Source organism: Sabethes cyaneus, chromosome 3 (assembly GCF_943734655.1).
Source record: "Sabethes cyaneus chromosome 3, idSabCyanKW18_F2, whole genome shotgun sequence".
Lineage (NCBI taxonomy): Eukaryota > Metazoa > Arthropoda > Insecta > Diptera > Culicidae > Sabethes > Sabethes cyaneus.
The window spans coordinates 183,512,010-183,534,495 of record NC_071355.1 but is presented as its reverse complement, the minus strand read 5'-3'; the positions used below and the strand labels follow the sequence as shown (position 1 = coordinate 183,534,495).

Sequence of the window (22,486 nt, the reverse complement as noted above, 5' to 3'; positions counted from 1 at the left end):
GGAACCAGTCTAAATTCTCTTTTTACGTTTTTCATGTCTAACACTCTACTCTTACCAATTCGGATATATTATAAAATTGAAATGAAGCATGTCAATTTCGTTCTAGATGTTCTTTTACTTGAACGCATGTTTAGATGCTAGTTATTTTTTACATATTTTTTACATCGCGTCTTATAACTATTTACACAGGGCACACAATCGAGAAAACTTACAAGATGCAGTATCAGCAAATTATATAGCGAATTGAGGAATCAGTAAAAGTAATTTTCGTTAAAACGGGGCCACTAGTACCACGAGGTCGTTAAATATTGAAACTTTTTAACTGAAATGGTTGAAAATGGTTAAAAAATGAAAATCACCCTTTTAATACCTCGAAACAGTGGATCCCTCGTACGCCAAGGGGCTGGACAGTTTCAAAAAAGATGAATTTTTAGCAAACCTGTAGATCCACAGGGTGAGTATGAGTAGTAATAGCTGTCAGTAAAGTAAATGGTCACAAAAATAAGACGCTTGCATAAGCTTTAATGTTGAGTGTATTTCGTGTGAAGTATATCCATAACATTTGTCTTAAATTAGTCCAATTTAAATCTTTCTCCCTTTGCCTTAATAACCAGTCGCATCTTTCGAAGAAATAAAATCCGGAAATTTGTCCTCACACCAGGCCTGTGTAGCTTTCACCTGGTGAGACGGTGCAGAATCTTGTTGGTAGTAGTGGTAATATAATGCATTCTTGTAGTGTTTTTGACGATGGGAAGAAAATGGTTCTTCAAAACTTTATCGATGTAATATTTAATGTTGATTTTAACACCAGATTCAATAACAGCAATGGAACCTTCAAATTTTTAGAGAAACATCCCTATTTCATCACCCTGGATACATTTTGGAATCTTTGAACAACCAGTTTGTCCCCAGGAATATCAGAAAAATGTGGTACATATGTCCGATCATTTTGTTGGTTGTGGTGATCGTGCAGCAGGAACATTTTTTCGTCCGAAAACAGAATTTTACAATCACCGTGCTGCTTGCGCAGTTGCCGACATTTTTCGACTCTTGCAACCTTATGCTTTTCAGACAAACTGTGCTCTCTCTCTGTTTTTGTATGGAATTAATCGCAGATCATCTTATCGAAATATTCTTTATGGTTGACTACGAAATTCCCAGTTCCTTACGTCTACCTTATGTCCAGACTGCTCTGGTTTCCGTCGAATTCGATCTCTTATTCGTCTGATGGCTTCCGATGTCCTTGCAGTGCGTTTACGATCAAGTTTAGGGAGTATTGTCCAAGACCCGCCCAGATAACATCACATCGTAATAGAAAGTTTACATTAAATCGTATACATGTCAATTTTACATTGGAATTGTATAATGATTAGAGTATATCAAAACAAACTGAACATTAAGTTGTTTTGCAGTCGTGCGTGTTCTCATATACAACTTATGTCAGTGAAATGTAAAGCAGTATAGATGATTGCAATATTAAGTTATATCATAATCATATATTCAGGAGTATTAAGTTGTGTGTTATAAAAACCGCTGCATAAAATGCAAGTTAGAATTACAAATAATTGTCAAAATTTTTACCTCCGCTTTGGTTTTTATGTGTTCTAATCTGGCGTGAAATATAACCTTTTCGTTCAGATATAATGTCGTATTTCTCAGTTGCAATCGAGATATACAAACCAAATGGTTTACTGGGCGGTCTCCTTGTGATGTTTGATGGGGTTTATTTCTAATTCCTGTCGTAGTAAGGAAAGCCACTCTAATTTTCATCATTTCTTAGGTAGATTTAATGAATGCTCCAAAAGTACTGATACTGATTTGACTCAAACACACTTGCCTTCCGATCCGTGCCCTTTGAATTCAGTAAAAAGCGATTATTAAAGCATTTTATTGAAGTTACGCAACTGACTTTATATCTTAAATTCGTCGTACCGTTTTAAAATCCGTTCATCAAAACTTTGCTTCGTCCGAACTAAAAATCACAATAATGTTTACGAAGCTAGCGCGCATGTATTTGTGTAGGACGGCATGACAAATGTTATTCTGCCAGATTTCTGCGGGTCATGCAAGTTTTCCCGGATACAGAATAACGACAATGCGTTGCGTGAGTTATATTCATTTTATGAATGACGGAAATTGAAACGATTAGTCGACATTTTCTTCTTCGTCGCTCGAAAAAACCTAGGAAATTTGGCTGCTAGAAATTCTTTAATGAAAAAAATCATTTTAATAGATCTCAGCTCACTTTGATTGATCGCGTATGATATATTGCGGAGTTTGCACCAATTTAGAGTCCAACGCAAAAATTATTAGCGTGGTTATTTTTTGCGTCTTCCACACATGTTTGCAATTTAGCAATTTGAACCATCAGTGTTTCGTTATTGGTTCCCCACTGCACCCCTCCTTGCTTGTCAAGCATATTTTCAATGTATTTAGTAAGTACAGGATAATTATTATTGAAAAATGAATTTGCTTAGGACTCGTAAAATTGCTGCAAGGTCCAGTAGACTAATCTCATGTTTTTAGTCTTGACCTTGAAATGCCGTCATACATATACGCGCATGATAGTCAGCAACCTAAAGTTTTGGGAATAACTAATTTTGCATTGTGTGTCATGAAAATAGCTGATATTTTTAATATTTTGTGTTGGATAGGACGGGAATAGGTAATTACGACGAAGCAGCAACATACCCTGGTACAAAAGATGTAAAACGAACTTATTAGGTACAAGTTCTCTTTTTGCGTACATGATTGTCACGACTCTTAAACGAATGAAAATTCAAAACGAACTTGCAATCTGTGTTGACATTTGAATACACTCTAAACGAAGAAAGATTAAACACATCTGTGATTAATCCAGTTTTAATTAACCCATTGCGGCTTAGGTGTCATAATCTTAACGACTATGCTGACGTAGTAGTCTGCTGGACACCTAAGCTTAACTTAATGATTGTGATAATTGAATTATGTATATTCATATTTTGATTATTTAAGAATTGAGAACATATGTTTAGCAACTATTGGATGTAATAAAACCGCAGATTTAAGTCGGGAAGACTCTACAAACTTTAAATTCAAAATACAATCTGCATTTGCTGCATTTGTCTGACTTCTGGTGTCTGTCATACTACCACCGCGGCCGCAGAAACTCGTCCAAAAACGCTGACATTTATTTTACTACTCACCCTGTATATCATGTAATATCTCCTAAATTCGTAATGAAACAACCATCAAATGACATGGTTCTGTATAGAATAACATGCCTTTTGAATCAAGTAAAAAAATTTGCTGGTCATCCTGGATTTTACCAGAAAATCGTCATTTTCGCCATGAGCAACAACCAATTTTCATTTAAAAACATCATCCTACACTCCACTTGCACACTAACACCCTCACAACATACATGCGAAGTGACTTATATTTGTAAGGATTTATACTGTGGAATTTTCACATATGTATGGTTTTATATTCATCACTCGAAGCAACGCTCTAGTGCCGCGAGACAGCGATGTTGCGAAACATGCTTTTTTAATAAATGGATGACGGAATTAACTCTAGTGTTTCATCTGTTTGTCTGTGATTTTAATTCTTCTTCTAAGTCCATGTAAACAGATCTCCGATAAACGTCAAAAAAGTGAGATTAGCTTCGCCCATGCAACACTATGAGCGTGATATATGAAGATTGCTGATAGTTACCATACGCATACCACAGACAAACAGACATAACTCTTGGAAGAAAAATCAATAAAAATTATCGTACCTCACATTTAGCCTGAACACTAGCACCATCTATGATCGACATTCCCAAATATCATATAGCAATATGGGTGTCCCTCGAAGTAGCAAGTATTTTTTATGGGGAATTTCCCTTTTTTCGTCAATAAGCGCCACTTTGACCAAAACGGAGACATTTCCAACAAATTTAAAATGACGGTTTTGTCGGTACGAAGAATGGAAAACGAGTGTTATGTCTGTTTGTCTGTGCGCATACTTTGCTGCGTAGACGTACGTGAAAGGAATTTCAAAAGCTATGATTACAACGCACCTTTGAAAAAAGTTACCTTTGATTACTCTACTGATTGCCTCTGATTACCATTTTAGTTTTAGTTAATATGCTCTTGTGAGTTGTGATTACTAAAAATTTATGATTACCAATGATTACTTAAGATTATCATTGTTTATTGTTGTGTTGATTACCGTTGGTTACGTATTTAGGTCGTAAGTGATTACAAAAGTAATCTATTACTATGATTATCGATTACTAAGTACTTAAACAGCTTACTAGAAACTCCTTGCGCACACGATATTTATTGTTGTTGTTGGAGGTTTCACCACTGTACTATTATAGAGTTTCTCAAATTGAGTGAAAATAAGCCACTAACACAATCACAAATTAGCAATCCCTATCAGCAGAGCGCACGCTATCGTATGCTTGTAGAGAGCACTTAAGTTGAACAACAAGTTAAGTTCTACAATTCATATGACTTTTCAGTCCTAATGAGCTAAGTTATAATAAACTGGGGGTTTATGCAATGGAACACGACTAAACGTTCTAGTACATGATGCAGTTGGTTCATTGCGGCCAAATTCAGTGAAAGCGGTCGGTCAGCAGTGAGGATGGTCGCAGGGTCCTTCGTATTGCGCGAAAATTTACCAACGAAAGTTATTGCGGCGAATCAATCTCGCCGTGTAACAGTTTTGCCACAAAGAAAGCTTGTTCAATTTGGCGGCATCGACGTTCTAATGTATCTAGACCAAGCAAGCAACAACGATCGGGATACGGAGGTAGATTTTCCGGGTCGCGGCAAGGCAAACTACGCAGGGTCAATCTCTTGAACCTCCAGTGCACTCGCTCAATTCGAAGGTTCCAACAGAGTTTTGATGCGGAGTCTAAATTGGGCACGCATTTTCGAACAGGGGACGAACTAAGGTGCAATACAGGGCTTTAAGGCAGTGCGGGTCTTTAAAACCTTGTCCAATTTTTGCAGTAAATCCCAACTGGCGAGTCGCTTTGGAAATCATCGTTTACGGTGATGATCGAAAGTCAGTTTCGGATCGAGAATTACTCCAAGGTCCTTCACATGCTCCAACTTTTTCAGTACCTGGTCGTCAATTCTGCAGTCGAAAACTGTAGGCAATTTGATTCGGTGGAGCGTTTAGAGATAGTCTGATAGTCAAGTTATTTACTTTGCACCAATTTATAGACGTTTCCAAGAGAAGTTGAGGGCGATGGCAGTCCTCGACGCAACGAATCGCCAAGTAGATTTTAAATTCGTCAGCATGAGAGAGCTAGTCTGCAACCTCTTTCAAGGGCAGACGTAGCGTCGTCGAATAAAATAAATAAAAGTGATCCTAAGTTACTCCCTTGCGGAACACCAGATTGATTCGTGAACGGGGACGATACTTTCGAGCCAAATTTCACTAGTCAGACTCTGTCGCACAAATACGAGCGTAACCATGTGCATAAGCATAACCATGTGCAATAAGCATTTTGAGCACACACTGAGATTGAGTTTATAACTTTTCGTTTAGTAATAACTTTGAACCATTGAAAAACAAGAGTTCACTTTCCAAAATGAACTCTCATTTTTTTGCACTTCGATCCTACCCATATATCATACAGTAATTGCACCAACGGTTGATATTTTTTGTAAATGTCTTTAACGTAAATATCCCTTTCATCTAGCAATCCGACATTATTTCCCGACTATTATACTCGAGCAATTGAAATTATTCGCCGCTTCATTTTATCTCTAAGTACAACGTTCACAAGCAATTAGTGAACATCAATTAGGGTTCAATCATCGGCCAGGTTGTCCAATTAACCATTCCAACTATCTGCGCGCGAACGTCCAAAGCGTTCCTAGGCCATTTAAAGAGCTGATTTCCCACAAAGAATCGCCCATTATCCACTCAGCGCATGGCTTGGCTGCGTGGCGCAAACCAATCAGCATCGCTTGCTAGTCGCGAAGTTGATAATTTGCCCTGTAATGCGATTTACTTTGCAGTGGATTTGCATTCATTGCATCGGCATCGATGGAGATCTTCATTGACCAAATGATTATTAATAGTGTTCATTAGCCATTACAACTTTCAAGTACTTGTTGTGAGAACTGCCGTTGGGTATGGCAAAAAAATTCTTCAGGATCCTGCATCCGGCTGTAGCAACGAAACTGTCTGATGCCGGTAGGTATTTGTGGTGTGCATACCAAATTGTGCACGACGACGCACTCGAAAGGCCCCGTGGGCAGTGTATACTTATGAGCTTCGACGATTCGATTGACTCACTCATATTAACGATTCGGATTTCGAAACTTTCGCACTTTGTTTTTGCAAGCGTAGGCGACCCAATTGTACCGTGTACTGCAAGGATGACGCAGACTTATATTTTAACCTGCATCAATTGGTGGTATGGTAATGCCGCGGGTACAGGCCGTTTTTGGTGTCACTCGAGACCAGGTTGTATTCCACTTAATTACTAATAAAAATAGTTTTGGTTTTGCGACTGCCTAGAGAGTCTACCGACAATAAGGTCACCTGAAAGTAAACATTTTTGGAGGTTATATACAATATTCATTCCAATAACAATTAATCAAAAATCGCAAATTAAGACATGATTAAATCCTAAATTTTGGCATACCTCTCTATGTAAGAAGATTTGCCATTATTTGTCGTTTTGAATGTCATCACTCATTAAACCTAAATGTTAGGAAAAATACAGAAGGCTCTGCTCATCATCGGTTTCATGTTACCTTTTCAAGTCTTTGATGAATTACTTCCAAACCGTACGACGTGCCTAAAATTGTTTCGTTTTGACGATGTTGCGCAATTGCAGAGTTGTTTTAATGAGCCGCCTCACTTTGCTCGGCAAACATCCCCATTATTGCCATCGGATGATGGTATTATAGCTGGGCCTCGTCGTATAATTGCACGAGCTCGATGGCATCGTTAAATAAGTGTTCTTTATAGGATCAGTAATTAAAATCGGTATGTGCACAATCTGCCGGGTTACTTGCATGAACTCTCATGAATTGCATGAATGGTCACCGTATAGTACTCGGCCGGTGCGTTCTTATTTGTTGACCTCCGACAATAATGATGTTTTATCACTGCTGCAACCTATTCAACTTTTACTTGATGTCATAAAAAAGCTCGTATGTTGAACCTTTTTTGTTTCAATTCAAGTAACGATGCCAAGGCAATGATACCTACCGTAATGATGAGGCAAGCTTTATTTCCATTTTTAACGTAGGACTTCCTTTTCTGTTTACTATATTAAAGTCCACTTTGTAAGTATGAAAAGTGAATGTGAAGTAAAGCGTTAAATTTTTCTGGTCTCTGCCGTGGCAACTGCGGAAGTAATAAAAAACGGAAGCAATTGAGAAACGTCCGACATTGTCCAAAAACTCACAATCCGTGATTAGCTAGTCGCGTATGCATTATTAACTTGCCTAGATGGTCATGATAATTCCCTAACACAGATCTCATTATGGAATAATTACCATATTATTTATCTAAAGTAAATTTCTTCAGTGAGGAAGCTTAAAGGTTAAAAAGTTTTTTTCATCGATCCTTCCGGGGTCAGAGCACAACGTGCATGATGGCTCGGCATGATGAAAATATACCTCGTATCCTTGCGACAAAGCGCCAAAGACCGAGCTGAAATGAGACGACTAGTGATGTCCGATGATCGTTCGACAAATTTAACTAATTCAATAAATATTTTTGCTTGAAAATTAAAACTAGAGCACTTGCATGAAAAAATCGTCATTATCTTAAGGTAAAACTAGTCGTCATTGATTCTGTAAATTTCAAAAGAAGTTTTTTGGTTTGCAACAAAAATTCTGTTCATGAAAATTCATTCGCTGTGTTCAGATTGGCACGAAGAAATCAGTGAATATATTTCTATAAACAGACCTTATTTTTTGAGCCCAAAAACTGCTTCCGAAATTGGGCTCTCCAACGAAAAGTTAATGAATGCTAGTTTCCCGTTAATCGCACTGTTTTAGCGATGTTAGAGGGTTAAGTCATTCATAGCTAGCACTGTTCAGTTGCTTCGATCCACAATGCCCGTAGCCGGTGAACGTAGTCTGAGAACTTTCAATCGGAACGATGTCTTGGAATAGGCACTGACAGTTTGCTGAACAAAAATGGAGTCACATTTTCGTGCATAACCTCATCATTGCGCACGGTGATTGCCTTAAGAACGGTTCTGCCCGGTGCTTTTTATCCTCGTTTGATTTCGAAAAACTCATCGACGCTTAATAACAAAAGCGCATCTTCGTCTTGCAATCTTTTATGCCAACAACGATTTACAAACGCACAATTATTGTATAAAAAACTACGATATGTCTCGAGCTTTGATCGCGGATAATAGACTGATCAATCCCAGGTTAACTGGGTGCGTGCACGCAATAGACAATATGCAATATAACAAACACGATCGAATATGAGTATACGATGTATTCTGAAAGCAAAGAGCCAAGAATAGTCTTCAACATGACATGGCTTCTATTGTGAGGCAAAGTTGAACACATGTATTTAATCGATGTAAGATGCACAAAATCAATTGACCAATACTTATTTGCAATATGGCGTCTACTCTTTTAGCTTTTAGGCAATTCTGCTCTGTTTTGATGTACTGTACGTCAAGCTTTAAATCAAACTGTAGTCACCACGCATTTTCAGTAACTAGTTTTGCAATAGCGATCTAGATCTGCGTAGCTTCCAGCGCTGTGCATAATCAATCAACATTAAATAAAGAACACAGAACTACATGTTAATTAACGAGCAAGATTCACGCTACTAATTGAAAAGTAAACACAAAAAATGTACGGAACTGAATGTTGTGATCTATAACCTAGATGAAATTTGAGAGTATTTTGAGCACCTAAACGAACTAACTTCTCCTTCTGCCTTTCGGCAAAAAATAATCGTTTTATCGTAAACCAAACAAACTAACAAACTAGCTGTTCACAGATACCCCGTAGTATCAGGGAAAGACCCTTCAGTTGATGTTTTTCGAAACATTTCTCATGAAGATCCTAGCATGCATTGGATTTTTAGATTTGAATCGCGCACTTTTGAGCCTTGATACATAAAGACGTCATAGTCATAGTTGCTCTGGCGAAAATGTTCATTTGGAAGCAATTTAACAAAATCAAGAACAAAATACTGCTATCCTGTTACCTTACAGAAATCAATAATAGTTTTTGTTGAAGTTGAAGATATTTTACCCTTTTCATCCTATTTTATCACTAGCACACACTTAAAAAACTCAGCAAAATTTGCCGAGATTTGGACAGCCGAGCGTTCGGTAAAAATTTCAGTTTTGCACATCGACGTTTACGGATCATTACTAATGTTTGGCATCATAAAAAATTTTACCGAACGCTCGGCTGTCCAAATCTCGGCAAAATTTTGCTGACTTCGGCACTTTTTTTTAAGTGTGCACATCGTTAGATACCACAACACAATTGCAATGACAAACATACGCATACATATTACAACCGAACACTACAGCTGCAACGCTCCTCCTAAACACAGATATCAAATTAGCCTAGGATTAATCGGCATACGCAAAAAATCTTCAACCTGTTACACACTTTCGGTTTAATTCGGTTAAATTTACCAAAATTTCAACAGCCGAACGTTCGGTAAAAATGTCGATGGTGCATATCGACGTTTACGGTTCTCTAGTAAAGTTTGGTAACATAAAAAATTTCACCGAACGGTCGGCTGTTGAGATTTCGGCAAAATTTTGTCGAAGTCGTGCTTTTTGTTAGTGTGTAGGACAAGGAGATTTTATAACTATTTCCGGTGTACTTCCCAAGCAGTGACGTCAAATTGGTCTAGGTTTAATCGTCTTGAAGAATATTCGACTTGTTGGGACGAGGCAGTTCGAAAACCAGGTTAAAACTTTGATGACGTCTTTTAAGTAATTAATTTTAAGTAATGCTTCATTATTTCCAATTTTCCAATAGTATGCACTTTAAAGTTGATAGTTGTTTATTGGAGTCGATGCGTAGAATGCGTTGAGTTTGTAGCGCTCAAAACCTATCATTTTTTCGTGACGCTCGCATTTCTTGATTTTTTTGGAATGATCCCCTATTCCAGTTTCAGTTTCTGGCCGTGAGACGTAGTTCTACATCAATACCTTTTTTGTTTCAAGCTGCGATGGTAAAAATAATATTGTTTTGAGAAACTTCACTGAAGACAGAAAGTTACCATCTCTTAAGGGAAAAAAGATACGAAACTTGCAGGAAATCCCTTAAGATTGGATTCATCTATAAGGATCTTTTATTTTAACTCCCATAAACATAGAATGCTTTGAAAAATTTTAGACACTGCTAATCGTGCTTTGCTTAGTAAAAATCAGCTAATTTCAAGAAAAATGAGAGTTTGTCGAAGACTTTAAATTTTTTTTTTGCGAAAAGGTGAATACGCCACTGAAATAAAGAATCTAATCTAGTTTGTTTCTTTTTTGTTTGTTTCTTAACTTTTTTTGCTTTAAGAGATAGCCACTATCTGTCTTTAATGCAGTTTCTCAAAACAATATCATCTACAAATGTTTCTTTACCATCGAAGATATTAAACTTGAAACAAAAAAGTATGAAGGTCTGTGCTAAGAGGCACGGGCGAGAGGCTCACGTAGAACTACGAATGTAGGTTCAATTTGACAAAACTTGTCATGCAAATTTTCAATTTACTGCATTTAACAACTTCTCTTAAATATTCCTATACAATTAGAAAAAATTAAAGAAGACAAACTTAAATTTTGTAAATGCCCATAGTCTATATTCACGCTGTATCACTAAGACTTTCATCAGGCCATAATCAGAGTTCTTCGGATGATTGTTGACGATATCGCATTTTGGCAATTTTTGTGCGACGTAGCATTAGTCAACTGTAGATAACTGACTATACTGTTGACGAATGTTAACTGTCTTAAGGATCTTGCTCAAAACGTAAAATATTTGTCATTGGACTCACAATTTACGGTTACGGGGGTCCATGGCAATTGGTCGTTTCATTTAGTTAAATCTAATGCGCTTCCAATTTGATAAATATATTTCATAGTATTTTTTCTTAGCTTTTAGCTTTAAACTGAAAATCGGTTGGAAGGGTTCATGGCGAAAACGGCGCCTTTTGATAAAATCCAATATGGCGTCCAACGCCAAAAACTATTTTACTCCATATGAAATCCCTGTTCTTCTTCTTTACAGAACCATGACGTTTTTAGTTGCTTCATTGCTAATTAGGAAATATCACATGATATAGACTTCAAGGTTTGCTAAAAATTGATTTTTTTTAACTTTCGGGCCCCTTAGGTAACCAGTTAGCTTTGACGTACGATGCTGGTCTATTTACTTAGGGTGGTCTCTCTGTGAAAGTGTCTACACTGGGTCGTCCCATGACAGCTCGACACTCGAAAGCTGTCGCTGCAATCAAAGCAAAGATTCTGACGTTTCTAGTCCTATTCATCAGAAAACGGCAACGGAATGTGGTACATATCTCTAAATTGCCAGTATACGTCGTAATATAAAATTGTGCGTCGACGTCACGAGCATAAATAACGGGTGACAACTAAAATTTTGGATTTTCTTCGAGGCCCCTAAAGGGTCTCCCACATCAAATTGCACCACGGAAGAAACGCTGTAGAAAATTATCCATTGGATATTTTCTCTTGAAAATTTGAGTAGAAGTAGCTTAGAGTGTATTGTTTACACTGTCTTTTTATCGCGATCAGTTCTTCGAAAATGGGCAAAATGGCGTCACCCGAAAAGCTACGTCGCGAATTTATTTTGCGCAAGGACCTGAAAAATCCTCGACTCTCGCATCATGAATGATGAGACTTACGTGTAGGCGGACTTCCGGCAGCTTCCGGGGCTACTGTACTTCACCGCCCAGCACAAGTTTGATGTTCCGCAGGAAGTAAGGATGCAGCAACTTACATAGTTCGCCAAAAAATGTATCATGTGGCAAACGGAGTGCGCCGTTCGTGACTACCGGGACTGTAAACGGGTAGATCTACTTCAAGGAGTGTTTACAGAAGCATCTGCCTTCTGTGTCGAGGCAACACGAGGGTACTACGATCTTCTGGCCGGATCTACCTTCATGCCAATATTCAAAGGTTGTATTGGAGTGGTACGAAGCCAACGGAGTCACTTTCGAACCCAAGGACATGAACGCATCCAACGCACCGGAACTAAGGCCCATCGAAAAATACTAGGCTATTATGAAGCAGGCACTACGAAAGCATCCCAAGGAGGTCAAGTCTGAGTAAGACATGAAGAAAAAGTGGATTTCCGTTCAGATAAAGCTACAGCTAGGTTGTACAAAATCTTTTGAGTGGAGTTAAGCGCAAGGTGCGAGCATACGGTTATGGTATTGAAGTTGAATGAAAGAAATATAAACAAAAGCTAACTAATGGGTTATATTTTGTTGTCTGAAAGTTTGAAAAAGATGGGTTTTAAGGTAATTTTCTACAGCGTTTCTTCCGTGGTGCAATTTGATGTGGGACACCCTTTATACACAACAACAAATAAGCTCAGAGAGAAATGAGAGTGTGTATGTGTCTCGATAGAAATGATCGATACTATTCGAAGGATAGTAGTTCTGCATCTCCCGATATAAAATACCAATTTAAACATAAGTTTGAACAGAAAGTGATGTTGTACATTGCCATTTCCGAGAGAGGTACACTGAAGTCGCTTTTTACGCGGTTTTTACGCGACTATTTTCACGCGAATTTCGGAATTTACGCAGTTTTTTACGCGAATTCCGGAATTTACGCGGTTTTCGGAACATATGCGGTTTTTTTTACGCGAATTTCGGAATTTACGCGGTTTTTTACGCGATTTTCGGAATTTACGCGATTTTGATTTACGCGGGACGTATCCTTCGCGTAAATAGCGACTTAAGTGTATTTCTAAATCATGGGTCAAGCCCTCTGGGTTGGGTATTTCAATCAAAATGTGTGGTAGAACGAATGTTTGAAGAAAATTTTGATCCCGTTTCTACAAAAACATCATGCAGATAGACAATATGTGTTTTGGCCGGATGAAGGATCATCGCTTTACTCTAAAAAACACAATCGTTCCTAAATCCCCCATTCGATCCCATTTGTACCCAAAAACCACAGCCCGACAAATTTGCCTCACTGTCGCCCAATCGCAGATTTCTTCGGGATATCGAGCTTCTTGGTGTACAAGAATAACTGGAGAGCCGCGAATTACAAATAGTTGATTGGTAGAATCAAGAGATGCAATCGCGAAGTTGACATGATGACCGTACAATGCTCCTATTCCGCCATCGCCGAACAGCCGATTACGGACCGTTTCCAAATATTCCACTTTTTTTCAACCATGGACAATGTATCTTTAATTTCATTAAATCAGATCTTCATGTATCTTTGTCTTTTTTTCACAATGTGAGAAATAAATTCCAAAATTTCAGTTGTCACCCGTTAAAACACACATAATAACTCACCGCATCCGGAAGCTGCGAGTTGAAGGGTTTACATACAATACAGGTTTTAACGCATATTCGGTGCCTGCCACAACGTTCTATTTCTAAAAAGATTGAACAAAAAAAATCTAACACGAACTAAGTATAATTTTTATTTACCCCGTTAGTATCACATTTATACCAACGCTTCCAGATCTGACTACGAACAGAACAAACAGTCTTTACAAGCGCTAATCTTCAGTTTCAACTCTTTCATGCTTCAATTTACCATTAGTACCTGTACAGCCGGTGGAGGCATAACTGTCTCATGTGACGTTTTTTCATTTTCTTGTTTTAATGTCTAACGTTGTATTTCGATACATGTTTTTGAAATTCAACTTTAAGTGCGATTTACTCTTATTCGTGTTTTTTTTTGTCACATTGGATAGTTATGCTTCTAAGTAGCGACAGTGTAGTAAGTTCCACATCTTTGTATAGATAGCTCGGCGCAACTCGGCGCGGCATACCTGCACGCACAGGAACCGTGCATCACGTATCAATCAAGCCGAAAGCGTCCGACCGCTGCTGCACTGATGATGAGGTGCTGTTGTAGGCAGCAGTTGCTTTATCAACATACCTACACCGGAGTATCTCCTCCGGTGATAGAACTTCAAGAGCAACAACAACAGCAAACTAGCTGCTGCACACTTGAAACTTCTTCGCGGACAATCTCTGCCTGTTCTTGTATGCATATAAAAGTTGAAAGCACCGTCCGGCCGACCGGCCCTGCCTGAAACAGGTTTGTTACGTGCCTTTCAACAGGTCCAATTCGGAGGTGTAGGTACTTGCAACAAGGAACTTCCCACCCAAAACGATGCTAATACACTCAGTAGTGTGCTATGAACTTTGTTTGTCTATTTGTTCTGCACTAGGGAAATAAACAGTTAGCCACTTGTACTTGCACATTTTTTTGTTTGGCGTGAAAATCTAGGGTTCCTGCTTTTTAGATTGAATAAACTGTAAGTACAGCATCGGATGTCCGACCAAACACCTGCTGATAATACTATATATCTTTAATAGCGAACATAGAAGCATTGAAATCAGTGCAACGATCTCCCAGGAAAGTAGGTTACAAACGGAGATGTTTTACGATCTCAACGAACTAAAACGAATGAAATATATGCTAGGTAGGTACTATTTAGACCTTCCGTGTATCAGTAAGAAGCGGATGACTTTCTGACTGATTACTATGTGATTGAATGTGTGTGGTTCGGAAAAGTAATGATACCGACCGTAATAGGTATCTTTGGGCTGGCGAAGTGCAATGTGGATGCACAATTTACAACTTACTGCAACTTACGAAGCGTTCATCGAAAAGGAAAACAGTTACCCAAAGTTATTTGCAGAAGCAATTGCATAGTTAGGTTTAGGTAGTTAGTTTATTATTCTCGCTCGCAAATGTTAACTAGTGTGTGAACGGTTTTTAGCCGATCTTTGATGTGAGCGGTAGACTTTTTTATTTTTCAAAACAATCAGCAATCATCTTCACGTAGCTTTGCGTGATTGCGACTTGCATCACATCAGCTAGACGGTCTGAGAGTTCGGAGTTTGTCTTTCTTATGATGGAATGACTCTGAAATAACTGTTTTTATGCAGAATGTACTGACAAATTACGAATTAAATTATAGAATATCTCTGAAGAAACTAGTGGATAATTTAGCGAAAATTTTTTGAGAGGAAAATATTGAATTTTAACCCAATCGTATATGGATCCGCAGAGCCATCAAAGTTCTAATCTAATAAAAATCATTATGGCATCCCCTATATGGACAGCAAAGCAAAGTCTTTATGCTATATTCCGATGGAATTTCTCGGACGCCATCGGACAAATGCAAGCAAAGGGTTCCCTTGTGTCGGACGATGTCCGACCTACAATTCTTACCGCGTTGTTTCTCCAATATATTCACAAACCGCTTGAGCGGTTAAGCCTATTCAAATGTAATTTTAATTGTTTTTTTTTTTACTTTTCATTCCAGACCTATCGTATTTCTTATGCAGGTAAGTGTTCGACAAAACAATTATTTTTTGGAAATGATAATTGACATATCTTGCGTTGCTCGCATAACAGTCCCATTTTCTATACAGTTTCCTATATAAATGTAACTGATATGCGAGTAGTGGCAAATATTTGACACGAAGGAATGCTGGAATTCCATACCCGGACACCGTACTACAAGACAGTGCACAGCAATCACCTCCATACACGGAGTAATAATGACAAATCTGTCACTAGTCGAATTTAACGTGAAAGCTTTCGAAAGCTTTTGCTTAATACACTACTGACTGTGATGTTCACCATCGACAACGGTTAGTTCCGACATTTCTATCTATCGGCCGGCACAATTGTGACGTTAATTTGTGGCAAATTAAGTTGCTCGTTTACCTAATTCCTAACCATTCAGGAGATTCAATCGCGGACACTAATTGGCGACGAACAAAGCTCTCTATTGTGCAATCGCACCACCACCATACCAGCTTCACCATCATCGGGGAATGCTACAGGTAATAATGCGTCGTAACAGATTCGGTTGGTCAGGCTGTTTACTTTACTATGGTTGATTTTGGGATACGTCACCGAATTATTTCCGGTTTCTTTGTTTCATTACGTTAACTATATTCGGGGCTTTCAACAAGTTTCGTTTATAAATAGTCGAGGTATAACTAAACAGCACCAAATGCCAACCAAAATTTTAAAGAATTAAAAGTTTAAATCATAATAGGTAGGAGACATAGTAGGAATTGATTGCGGTTCACCCGATTGAGAAATTTTATTCATTGAACTCAGCGACTATCAATTGTTCTATTTAGCAGGACTTAGAGCTCACAGTTCTCAAGCCGCTGTCCATCAAAATTTTTTGGTAGTATCCATAAAAAAAAACATAATACATAAAATTCGAGTTGCAAATGAGCGGGTGTTCATATCTGTTCCATAAAGGTGCAAATATTAGGTTTATTGCGTTGCAAAAATGGGGTTAACAGGTTTTCAGATAGCAAAATGATAACCAATTTAACTACCTATCTAGCAGACAGACAAGAATCAAGTTTTTCGCGCTGCCTGACACTATTTTCGGATAACCTTATTTGGATATTTTTTACAATCGACAAGGTTATTGAGCGGCTATTCGTTTGCAAAATGAACTTGGCCGGCAGGCAGGCAGGCAGCGTACGCGCGTAAACCGAATCGAGATCGCGCATGTCAAACTCAAGGCAAGAGTGAGAGAAGATCATTCAATTTCCTCACGGTCTCGTGCCCCGGCCGATCAATTTCAATTTCATCATCCCATTTGAATCGATCGCAAACGACGTTAGTCGCGGCATTCGTCGCGGCACAGAAACTGTAACCGATGCTGCCCGGCATGGCCGCGGTGGCACAAGGTTACAATTTGGGTTAATTCCATTTTTTTGCCTATAAGGTCGAGAAGAACCGTAAAGTAGTAAATCATCATAAAAAGATAATTTTTCGTTGGTTTTGAGCCCAACTTAATTTAAATATTCGGTGCCAACATAATTACACCACAACAAGCTACTCGTTTCCGACGTAAGAAATTAATGAATTACTACTATTCACACCACAGCATTTAAAATAAATGTTTAATTGGTTCAACTCGACTCACAACTCAATCTAGTAAATTAGCTGCGTTTTCGGCAAAAAGTGCCGAGCAACTGTACTGATTTTCATTGTTAATTAAACTAAGTATAAAATTTAATTCTTTACGGTATGTAGCGGCATATGAGTCTCTTGATTGCGAACCGCCATGGACTACTCTCGGGCCACGGTGTGTGCCATCCGTGAAGGCTTCGATCGATTGGAAGCCGACCAATCTTCATTAGCTTTGCTTCGCTTCATGCTCATCTCGCAATACAATTCATTTGATCATTTGCTCAATCGCAATTCAAATTTTGAAGTCGTTTATTAAACACGAGTTAATAAATCGCCATTTGAAAACAAAGATCTTGTTGCAATCTCAATTAAAAACTATCGGTCTGTTCTACTGATTTAGAATGATTGGAATGGGCGCATTGGAACAAAAATATTTAGACCAACGTACTTTCATTATACAAAATACGATCAATACTTTATTTAGATCATTCAAAAGAATATATATCTGCAGGTTTTCAAGTACATGTACACCCATTTGGGTAAATAAAATATGATGAAAATTACATTTTACAATGAATCAAATATTCATATTTCAGCGGCAGTTCGTCATAGCACTGCCTATCACGGACAGAGAGCAATTCAGCACCAACTTTTCAAAAAGGCCACTCTGCAAAATGTAAACAACCCGAGTGAGGGTTTCTTTCCATATGCAGAACATAACCCTCACTCAGTTTGTTTGCATTTTGCAGATTGGTCCTTTTGAAAAGTTGGTGCCGAATTGTTTACCGAAATCTATTGTGCATTGCAACAATTTTATGAGTCTTACGCAAATCTATATTTGAATAATATTTATACGGTACTTATCAATACATTGAAGATATCCCAGCTAGCACCATCTCGTATATCAATGTACGAAAATTACTATAAATATCTCCTAACAAATTCCAAATCGTAACTAAAGCTGGAAAAACTGGGACCAAGTTGATTTTCTATCGTATATAATGATAATAACTGACATACATACGATTTTCAGCACAAAATCGTATAGTAGTACGGAGCGACTCGCGCTTAATCGGATATTATCGTATATAAATACTTATATAGTCGTAACGCACAAAATTATTCGTAATCACGTATATCGCCTCCAAAATAGTAAGGATATGCCAATTTTGCTCATCAAATACGATTTATTAGCATGTATATCTGTACGTAATGCTGATTTTTTTTATACATATGAAAATGCTAGCTGGGATGCTTGCCAAACAAGGGAGTGTACAGAGATAAGGCAATGACGCAAAACCGATGGTGTAAATGGCTAAATTGTAAATGTGTGAGTGAAACTTAGTATATTTTGGTATACCAAAATGACCATGACGAAAACAATAAAAAATGTGCAGCATTTCGAGAATATTGCCGTATTAAGAATACCTCTCCTCTTTATTCGACCCTGGACTATTCGTCGTCAATTCGTTGACCGTCACGACTCACGCAAGCCGGCTTCAATTTGGTTGTGTCATCTACTATAGCACGTTGGGGTGCTATGTTCAGGGAGCCGGTGAGGTTTTTGAACAGAACAGCTTTCACAGTACAGTCGTACGGCATCCTTGTGACATGGCCGGCTCATAGCCTCCCAACTTTCGCCAGGTGTACGATGGAATTAGTGCCTGCAGCTCGTGATTCATACGCCTGCGCCATTCTACGCTTTCCGTTCGCAAATTAGTTCGCAACGTCTTTCGTTCAAATACGGCAAGTGCACGTATGTCTATCGTAGCTGTCTCTAGTCCGTATAAGACTACCGGTCTGATTAGCATTTTGTACATCGTCAGCTTTGTATGGCGGCGTATGCTCCTTGATCGAAGTACCCCAGACTTCCAACTTGAATGCGCTGTTAAATCTCCTTACACGTATTGCTGTCGGTAGCGTCCAGTGATCCCAAATATACGAATTCATCAACCACTTCCAGTTCATCGCCGTCAATAGTTACGGTCCATTGAAGGCAAACGTAATTTTCTCTGGAGCATCTTCCTACCATATATTTGGCATTCGACACATTGGTTTGTAACTCAATCCTCCTAGTCTTCGCCGTCCCAAGGTTTCTAGTAATGATGTCGAGGTTGGCTACTTTTGCTGCAGATGGTTCCTCTGGTTTCGATGCCCTCGCGCCGAATCACACCTTCAACAGTGTTGTCCATCCCGTTTCCGCAATTGTCAATCTGCGCGATTCGAAGGGATTCGAGAGTGCTCCCGAAACACACACATAACACATTACTCGAGGGCAGCTTTGATCAACCGCGTTAGTTTGTCCGGAAAACCGTACTCGTGCATTATTTGCCACAGCGCACAATGGGCAAAAACGAGCTCGTAATCCCAACAATTAGAAGCCGCTGGTTTGGAATCTTACAAATACATATTCTTATGTAAAAAAAATGCAGAAAATCGATTGGTGATGGTTTCATCCTGCGCAGATTTCGGAAAGTGGTCCATTTTGTCCTATTTTACCCAAAAATCATGTTAAAAGCTAATTAAACAGTATAAAAACTTATTTGCCGCCCGTGAAACGAACTCAAATAGCTTCCAAATTTTGTCAAAACATCAGAAGAATCAAATTTCATCCATTCTATACTGAGCGAAATGCAAGAATAGTCCATTTTGCCCAAATCACCCCCATATACATAGATGACCTAATTAAAGCGATTAAAACTAACTCAAAGGTAAAAACAGTCTTCAAAAAAAATGTAATTTTTCATACTGAATAACTTTGGAGAACAGTTGAAAGCAATAAATTAATTGGATGCGGAGTTATTGAGCAGAATTGATTTTTATGTGTACTTTTTAAATAAATCATTTTATCTCGCCACTAGCAAAAGATAGATAGTTACTTTATTCAGCAAAGTTGCTCATTTTAGTTTTATAATTTTTTTTGGACGTATTCAAAAAAAAACAAAAGTTTGTATCACCCTGATAGTTGAAAATAAGATCGCCTTGATAGTTTGAAAAGATGCGCTGTATTTTATTGATAAATTTCTGCAAAGACACCATCGTTGAAAAATTACGATTTTTTACGCAATAGCAAATGAACGTGTTTTTGTAGATCTAGGAGAGAATCAGGAAAAACGAACCAATTGTGAATTCATCACTGTACTAAATCGATAACAATCAACTCTCCTGATGTCTTTCGAGTAAATTGGCTATTCGAGGTCATTCCCCTGTCTTTGAATTAGTTTTAATCGCTCCAATTAGGTTTTACTATGTATTTAAGGGTGAACTGGGCAAAATGGACTATACCTGCATTTCGCACAGTATGGAATGGATGGGATTTGATTCTTCTGATGTTTTGACAAAATTTGGAAGCTATTTGAGTTCGTTTCACGGGCGGCAAATAAGTTTTTATGCTGTTTAATTAGCTTTTAACATGATTTTTGGGTAAAATAGGGCAAAATGGACCACTTCCCGAAGTCTGCGCAGGATGAAACCATCACCAATCGATTTCCTGCATTTATTTACATAAGAATATGTATTTTGTAAGATTCCAAACCAGCGGCTTCTAATTGTTGGAGTTACGCTCGACTATATCGTATGCTGCCCTGAAATGCATGAAAATATACGGAGAGTGAAGATTTGACCGCAGTAGCACGGGGTACCAAATAGCCTGCCTGATACTGCCCTACGAATTCTTTTGCTATTGGGAATAGACTGCGTATCAAAAACCGGGAGAGCACCTTGCAGGCAGCGTTGATCAGCGTAATGCAGCGGTAATTACCGCAATCGAGCCGATCGCCCTATTTATAGATGGGACAAATGGAAGGTATCATTCATTCTTCCGGTAGCTTCTCCTTCTCCTTGAAATTATCCAGTAAAGTGCCGTTGTTAGTGGTTTTTTGCCATTTTTGTAAAGTTCTGCCGGAAATCGGTCCTTGACGGCGACTATATTATTCTTCAGCTGATCGTTTTCTCGCCGGATCTCTTCGAGATTGGGAGACGGCATGTTGTTATTGTCTGATGCACTCCTCTCCTAGGTTTTCTTCGTTCCGTTTCCTTCTGTTATATCGCCATTGAGATATCCATGGAAGAACTGCTTTCACCTGTCGACACCTCGCGCTCGTTTATAGCCAGGTTTCCCTTCTCGTCGTTTGAATGCTAACCACTACACCAGGACTGAGCCCCTCATATAAGGCTGCGATGTGTGTCCTTCACGAGGTTAGTTCGCTTTCTCATAGCACTTGTGCGTCTAATTAGTCCGAAATAGTTGTTCTAGCTCTTCACTATTTCTGTCCTCGTTTTGGCAGTTTTTTCTTCCTCAGAATCGTGGGCAACTCATTCCGTGCTCCTGGTTACTTGGCCAAATTCTTTCTCTTGGCAATACTTAGACAGTTTTTTCAAGCTCTTATTTTTCCTCTCCAGTATCGGAATCTTTAACCGAGTGCGAAGAAGCGCTCCTGATCATTCGGTCTCGGAAAGCTGCAAATTTGATGCATCGCTGGCCGTTTTCGTTCGTGACGCAGTGCAGGCTATGGGGCTCGATCACCGGTCTATAGATCTCTTCCCTGCCGATCTGGGCGTTCATATCTCCGACGACGATCTTGATGTCCCGTAGCGAACAGCTGTTGTATGTTGCCTCCAGCCTCGCGTAGAATGCTTCTTTCTCGTCATCGGGTCTACCTTCTTATGGACAGTGTACGTTTATGATGGTGTAGCTGAAGAAACGGCCTTTTATCATCAATATACACATCCTCTCGTTGATCGCCTTCCTGTTCATCACACGATCCTGCATTGTGCCCATTTCTACAAAACCCGTTTTCAGCTCGTTGGTCACTCCAGAGCTTTGATTTGGGACTTGCCGCTACGGATCCTCCACATATTCTCGTCTCGTCGTATTGTCCTTATTTCGTCATATTTGTCCATGCCGAATACTCCAAGGCCAATTTTCTTGATTTTTCGTCGCAGGTTTAGGTTTAGGTAGATTGCCTTACTAGAACCACGCTACCGAGTCCCGTAATGGGGCTGCCAACTTAAATGTAGCGCCGAGACAATACATCCCTTATTTCAGCCACCCGCTCAAGATTAAACGCTGTCGTGACCCGCTCCTAATCTGAGGTACAACCGTGCATTTGGTTGAGGAATTGCCAAGCCATCAAGAGCCGCCCATGGGAACAGACGTTCAAGAGCGACGATAAGGCTATTCCTCGATGCTACACTCAGCGTTCGCTTGAGTGCCTCCTTCCCTGTCTGTATACGACCTTCGTTGGTTGCTTACCGAATCTTCACTAGTTGCTCGTATTCCAACTAGTATCACGAGGCGGAGTTGCTAGATAAGATGCTAAGGACCACTATGGTGTCCTTAAATCCAGTCATTCACCAGCGCAGTGAGAACGCAAT

The 22,486-nt window shown here is 39.0% G+C and overlaps 1 protein-coding gene across 2 annotated transcripts in view; it reads left to right on the top strand.

Moving 5' to 3' along the window:
* LOC128742064 (rho GTPase-activating protein conundrum) overlaps positions 1–22,486 on the top strand; it is a 182,500-nt gene that overhangs the window by 86,968 nt on the left and 73,046 nt on the right. For both annotated transcript variants that reach the window (XM_053838260.1, XM_053838261.1), the window contains one exon: positions 15,486–15,507. The gene's annotated coding sequence lies outside the window, so the exon portion shown is untranslated. The remainder of the gene's footprint in view (positions 1–15,485; positions 15,508–22,486) is intronic.